The sequence below is a fragment of the Dendronephthya gigantea genome, unplaced genomic scaffold (assembly GCF_004324835.1).
Source record: "Dendronephthya gigantea isolate DGI-Jeju-01 unplaced genomic scaffold, DenGig_1.0 000739F, whole genome shotgun sequence".
NCBI classification, from domain to species: domain Eukaryota; kingdom Metazoa; phylum Cnidaria; class Anthozoa; order Malacalcyonacea; family Nephtheidae; genus Dendronephthya; species Dendronephthya gigantea.
This window is the reverse complement of record NW_021163749.1, coordinates 1-7,682: the sequence shown is the minus strand read 5'-3', so window position 1 is coordinate 7,682 and position 7,682 is coordinate 1. Positions and strand designations below refer to the sequence as shown.

The 7,682-nt window shown below is 35.1% G+C and overlaps 1 pseudogene; it reads left to right on the top strand.

The window, feature by feature from the left end:
* The first annotated feature begins 5,707 nt into the window (after positions 1-5,707).
* Positions 5,708-7,647, top strand: LOC114544342 (annotated as a pseudogene).
* The last annotated feature ends 35 nt before the right edge of the window (positions 7,648-7,682 follow it).

Here is a 7,682-nt window from a genome sequence, read left to right as displayed (position 1 = left end):
GGAACTTAAAGACAAATCAGATGTGCATGTACAGACAGGACATATACTGATTGTCTTCAAGAAAAGATTAATTGTCTTGTTACTGAATTACAAAACACACATTATTTTTGTGTATATATTTGTGTAATATTATTGATCTAATGGCCATGCAGTTAGTCTGGCTAAGATCAAATAGCTATTAATTCAATCCAAGTGTATAGTATATCAAAGCATAAATTCTAAATTATCATTGGCATGAGCAATTGATACAACCATGGTCACTTGGGACTTAGGCTCATGTAGATTTCAGCCTGAATTTAACACATCTATTCATGATAAATATGCTCATTTTTTATGTGTGTGTGTTGAGGGGGGGGGAAGGCAGTTGCTATCTACTACCTCTACTACATATTCACCCAAATACAACCATTACATGACTGATTTTGCTCATTGCTCTCTAAAATTACAACAATGTTAATTGAAGACATGTTGTCAAAGTACCTGTGTTCAAAGAATGCATATATTATGTGTTTCACCAAGCTGAACAAATCTAACTAGTCTTGTTAAATTATCCCATTTTTTGTCTTCATTTGAAGATCTTCCTGTGAGAATGAAATTTACAAAACTCATATTAATATGACACACTGTACATTTACAATTTATTGACAGTAATCACATAAAATTGGAACACAAAATGTATTAATATTGTGACCAGTTTAATTCAAAATACAATTACGTGAGATACAATCTGACTGACTGGCAGGAAACACTTGACGTGTCTTACTCAATACTAAAGGTTGAACAATGAGTGCAAGAGAACTGATTATTTAGGGCATATATTAGCGATAACCTATCATCTTTTGCACAATTAATTAAGGTTTTAAAACATTTTGGACAAACCTAACTGAATTAAGCTGTATATAAAAAGAAGAAAAGGACAAAATTATAATAAAAACAATCCTTTCTCTCCCTGCACAAAGTAAAACTGGTTTTACTATTCACGAGATCAACTTATCAAAAAATCTGGTTTACCTGTTTTGACATTTCGTCTAAAATAAGACCACCTTCTCTGCCAAATGCGGTCGGTTTAATCTTGTCCGCCTCTCCTATCATCCAATTTAAGACATCGTCATTAAGACCTGGGTTTTGGGCTTTTGGCTCACTGAATTCTTGTGTAAAGAAAGTAACATCCAAGAAGGAAAAACAAGAACACCACTTTGTCTTAGCTCTTCATAGATTTTTGGGCTTTTTATCGACAATGACAGACAAAGGCGAATCATCCTAAATAATAAAATAATATATGCACATTTATTATTCGAAGGCCATGCTTATTACTCTATATAAATTCCATGGAATGATTTAATAAGGTATCAACAGTTCTGTACTCTCCAGTTTGTTTATATTTCAGGGAAAATCCCCGACTGGAAAGTGCTATAAATAATACGAATATCAAATAACAAGGTCTAATATAGTATAAGCTCGGTGTAGTTATTCTATAATACGTACAATACATCAGCCAAATCATAAAATTATCCAAAGAAGCTAACAATATAAAAAATATATACATGTACACTTACTTTGGATGCCATCTGTTTTCTCTTCCGTCTTTCATTTCCATGGCCTTCTTTTGTGCTTCCCAAAACACTTTCAAGTCTGGGTTCAGTTCATTCTCGTCAATATTACTAAACATCGTATTAAAGTCGTTGCTATCTTCTTCTGCAAATGTGTGCATGTTATCTATAATATCCTGCTTGAATCGTTCACGACGTTCACAATTTATGCGCCTTCTCTTTTCTTGTTGTAGTTTTCTTTGAGCTCCTCTTCGCCCATGTACGTTTCCCTCTTTTGTGGTGCGAAAAGAGCTTTCTCTTTGCACGCATGACTTTCTTTCAAACTTTTATAGTATGAATTGTGCTTTATTGTAGAACAGCCGCAGCACATCTTTTCATGAACAGAGAAAATATATGCACAATTAATTGCTTGGTGTCGCAGTGATGTCGACTCGCTATCTAATAAATTTGACCCCTGTTCTGTCAATCCTACAAGATTTCCAGATTTATCCGTAGTTTTTTGTCCACTTCAACGGAAAAGCCATTACATATTGGAACGCTGAACATGTAGGAAAATAGACCATCTAAATAATATTGACACGGATGACTGTACAATGATCCTCTAATTCAACTTCGTGTGACCCAATGAAAAATTTGAACGAAAAAATTGTTGAAAATCATCAGAGACTTCACGACTCTTTCGCCATTGCAAGAATCGCAGGATACATTTATCCACTCCACGTATTCATCAGTTTCCTTTGCCTTTGATAGTGTCCACTTGTTCGCGAACATTGCTTCGGGAGATACAGTGGCGTAACTAGAACGATAATTGGGGGGGGGGTGAATATTTATATATCCAATTCTGCCCTACGGATTTCTTTTGTAATTGCAATAGCCTACAATAGAAATCCGTCGGGCAGAACTGAATATATGAATATTCACCCCCCCAATTATCGTTCTAATTACGCCCCTGCGGGAGAATAATTCTTAATATAATCCCAGCTCAGAAATTTTTGTGTTGATTCAACAACAAACATTCGTTCGTACACTGGTTCACGTTTCGTCATCCCATCTTTAGTAACAGTTATTTTGGCTTTTTTTACTGTGGGAAATACACGCTTTATAATCCGCCCGAGCTCATGTTCTTTCAAAGGGCGATTATTCTCTTTCGATGTTGTAGATAAAAGCACTTGATTAACATCGTCGGTTAATTTAGAAACTGAAATGTTATGTGTGCCATGACACATCATATACGTCTTTAACATCCTATCAGATATTAAATATCACCATAAATTTGTTACGCTTTGTGTGTATATTAGACCGTCACGCTAAAGTGGACAGTTTACGCATCGCTGAGCAATGATATAAAGAAAAACACTTACCAATTAATTATACGTCTTTCTTTTAACGCATTTGCTTTATTACGCACGGTTGTATCAACGATTTCTTCAAATTCCTGCAAAACCCTGTCACCACCGAGCATCATTGTTTGAAGTTTAAATTTCGCGCGTTTTTGGTTTCCGCATAAACCTGATGACTCCCGACAATATACGAGCTGTCCAGGCTATATGCGCGCGGAGGCTGCGGAGCGGAGCACATGATTTCATCCCTTTATTCTTTTTCCCCTCCCAGCGTGTGCCCTGACGTCACTTGTTGCGCTCGCGGTCCAACACATCAGTGCTTAAGGCTCCACGATGAAGTACTTCATGTACGTTTATAAAAAAGTTGCCTTTATTTTTTCTTATTCAATTCTTGTAGACTGTTGTCAAATTTACCTCGGAGTTTACTTTTTAAATTCAACTGAAAGTTGTTTTTCTCGTCGAAAATATTCTTAAATTCAACTGCAAGTCGTTTCTTGTCATTTTTGCAGCATTAGTTTTTACAACGATATTTTAAGAACAAACGCTGAGGAAGGCACCCTGTGATAATTCTTGATGTCTTGCCACCTGCACGATATGAAAATTATCCGTAGTTGACGTAATTTTTTGCCGCTATAGTTTGTTGTCAATAATATGGCGCAAGCTTCCTCTCTAAAAAGGAAACAATTTTTGAATTCGGTTTTCGCGTGATATCGAGAATTATCAAGCCTCAATTTGCGTTATCCGCCTCAAATTGGCGTGCCTATATATAGTTATCTTTTTTAAAAAATATAACCCAACCGAAAAGCTCCCGAAAATCATTATTTTTATATTTCTACTTTATATTCACTTCTAATTAGCATTTGGAAGTTGGAATGACATATATATATATATATATATATATATATATATATATATATATATATTATAATATATATATATATATATATTATATATATATTTTATATAATATATATATTATATATATATATATATATATATATATATATATATATATATATATATATATTATATATATTTTTATATATATATATATATATATATATATATATATATATATTTATATATATATATATATATATATATATATATATATATATATATATATATATATATATTATATATATATATATATATATTATAATATATATATATATATATATATATATATATATATATATATATATATATATATATATTATATATATATATATATATATATATATATATATATATATATATATATATATATATATACTGTATATATATACTGTCGTTGTCAAAAAGGTTGTCCTGAGCAAGTATATGTTTATATCGATCACGTGACATTATAATGCATCAACACGCGTGGGATTGTACAAGCGTGTTAATTGCGAGTTCGAGTAGCAAGGTGAACGATTAGAAAATGCCTAGACCGTATTCGGATGATTTAAGGTGGAGAATGGTTTATCAAAGACTGTTCTACGAAAGAAGCATCGACGAAATTGCAGCACAGCTATTTGTTTGTTCAAAAACCGTCTATCGTACTCTAAGCACCTTTTGGAACACGGGTGATGTGAAGCCTTGCCGTATGGGTCGCCCAACAGGGAGCGTATCTTTATTCCCACACGAAGAATACATTATAATGGACTGTTTACTGCGAACGCCGCAAATGCAGTTGAATGAGATAGCAAGCTATATCATTAATGCTACTGGCTCTTCATTTGGCCCGGAGACACTGTGCCGAGCTCTCTATAGGCTTGGAATAACACGCAAAAAGGTACGAACATTATGACATTATTTAAATTGGAATATATATTTAATACCGCACGCTGGAAATCATATAACCATATTAATAAGACCAAGCCATTCCACCTTTTTCCAATTTATTACAAGATTCTAGTTGTTCTTTATCAACTCTTCAAGCCACATTTTCTTTTTCAGATACAGAGAATTGCCCTTCAGCGAAGAGACGATATTAGGCTACAATTCATGGCCGAAATCAGCCTTTTTGACCCAAACCAGCTCGTTTTCCTCGATGAAACAGGCATTGTACGTACTAAATAATACCTTACTGTAACTGGATTGCACAAACTAGTAGATCTCTTATTTATTTGGTTCTACGTTTAAAGGATAAACGAATTGCTCGGCAATATGGATATAGTGCTCGTGGGATACCGCCTGTTGTGAGCGACTATAGCTATGCACGGTGGACACCGCGCTATTCCATTATTTCGGCAATATCGTGTGATGGACTTCTTGCGAACTGTTTGTTGAAGAATCCCGAAGAAAGATTTGAAACACGCTCATTTATCCATTTTCTTGATGAACAGCTTTTGCCAGCTATGAATCGATTTGATGGGAAAAACCCGCGATCCGTTCTCGTTATGGGTGAGATTTGAATATAATTAATGCAAATTCGCTGTTCTAACATACGTCTCAAGGGATGACTGAATTTGTGATGATCATGTTTTGATTTATTTATATCTGTTTAAACAAAACTTGTTGATGCACAAAGATGCAACTGCATGCTAAAACTATATACAGGGTGTATAAAAAAAAACGCAACCACTTAATATTCTAAAATTCATATTGTTTATAAGCTCAATAGATTTTATGCCCCTGGGGCCGGTTGTTCAAAAGCCGGTTAACGCTAACCCAGGGTTAAAAATGCCTAACCCAGGGTTAAATGTTAAACTTTGGTTAATTTGCGTTGCACAAAGCTCGGTTAGCGTTAACCCTGGGTTAAAATTGATAAAAAAATTAACCCTGCTAGCTAGGTGGTTTAAAATTTTAATCCTAGGTTAAGTGCAAAATAACATGGCGGATGTTTTACAGTTTGTTGTACCAATACGGAATTTTCCTCGCAGACAAAGGCGATATCGTCACGATAACGTGAACATTCGAGGTTTAACTGATGCGGAATTGCGAATTAGATACAGATTTGGTTACCAAGCAATAAATTACATTACAAATTTGCTATACGATGACCTTATTCGTGACACTAAAAGAAATTTTTCACTAATTCCCGACGTCCAAGTTCTCATCGCACTACGGTTTTTCGCAAGCGGAAGCTTCCTACAGGTTATCGGAGACACATTTGGCGTTGACAAGTCCACCGTATCGCGAGTAGTTCGTGACGTATGCCTCGCTCTATCAAACAAACGAGAACCGTTCATTCGTTAGCCTTCAAATCAAGAAAAAGAGAAAATAAAGAACGGGTTTTACGACATGGCCAATTTTCCTGGCGTTATTGGTTGTATCGATTGTACGCATATTCGAATCCAGGCACCACATCTAAACGAGAATTATTACGTCAATCGGAAACGCTATCATTCTATTAATGTTCAAGCAATTTGCGACGATCGAGGTAAATTATTATACTCTATATGTACCAATTATAGTTACAATTACTATAGTAAAGTAGGGATACTGTTAATACTGGTGGAATGCATGGAATACAGTCGAAAAGCAAACATTCTTCACATTTCATTTAGGAAAGTTCATAAATCTGGTTGCCCGATGGCCTGGAAGTGTCCATGACAGCCATATATTTCGAATGTCACAGATACAACAGTTTATAGAGCAGCATCACACATCACTGGAAGATGGGATCATATTGGGAGATAGTGGTTACGCCTTAAAACCCTACCTTATGACACCTTACACAGACCCTACTACAGCAAAGGAAAGAGCATTTAATCGGTCTTTGAAGAAAACACGCGTATTGATTGAGCAAGTGTTTGGGCGATGGAAGAGAAGGTTCCACCTACTGCATTCAGAGATCAGAATGGAACCAGAGAAAGTCTGCTTGTTAATTGGTGCTTGTGCTGTCCTTCAGAATATTGCAATAATGTTTAATGAGCCAGATGAAGAAGAGGATGTTGATCTAGAAGAACCAGATCCAGAGGTTGAACCACAGGTTGGCCATGACACAGGAAGGCAAATCAGGGCACATATCACAAATAACTTTTTTTAATTGAAATATGTACCATGCATGCATATATGCCACACAACAATTTACAATACATTTTTCCTGAAATTATTTCAATATTAGAATTGGGAAATACAAGATAATTAAGCACATTCTATAGTAACTTATATTATACACAACAGCACTAGCTGGGGCCCCAAAACAAGAGGTATGTCTGAAAGATCTTGCAATATTTATTTATACATATTTGATTTATTGGCTGCAGCAAACCTTTCAACATTAAATGATTGACCTAGAACCTATAATAAAACTGGTCCCACTGTAACACAAATGCTGTAATAATGAAATACAAGTAATATTCTCAATAATGTAATTAATTTACTGTGTACACTTATAGTACACAATGATTTCAAGCAATGTCCATGTCACCCCCGATATAAATATTATAAATCCCTCAATCAAAAATTGCCATTGCTACTGCCATTTGCCCTTTCTTTCAACTCCGCTACCTGTAGTTTCAGTCTCTCATTTTTCAGCAGAATCATTTCCTTTTGCACCTTGAGGACTTCGTATTGCATCTCAAGGACAACTTGCTGGTTAACCTTTTTTTTCAGCTTTGACTTATTTTGAGTTGTTTGGGTGCCAACTGGTAGGGGTGTAGGTTTGGTATGCTGCTCCACATCAATTGGACCATAAACTGGTGTGAAAGAAGGTGGTGGTGTATTTAAATCGTCATCACTGTTATCAAGTTCACAGCTATCAGCTTCCCTTTGCACTTGTACAAAACCGTTACTGTTGGTGTAAACTTCATCGCGCAACAACGTTGCCGATTCCCCTAAACAAAAATTAAAAAATTATCGT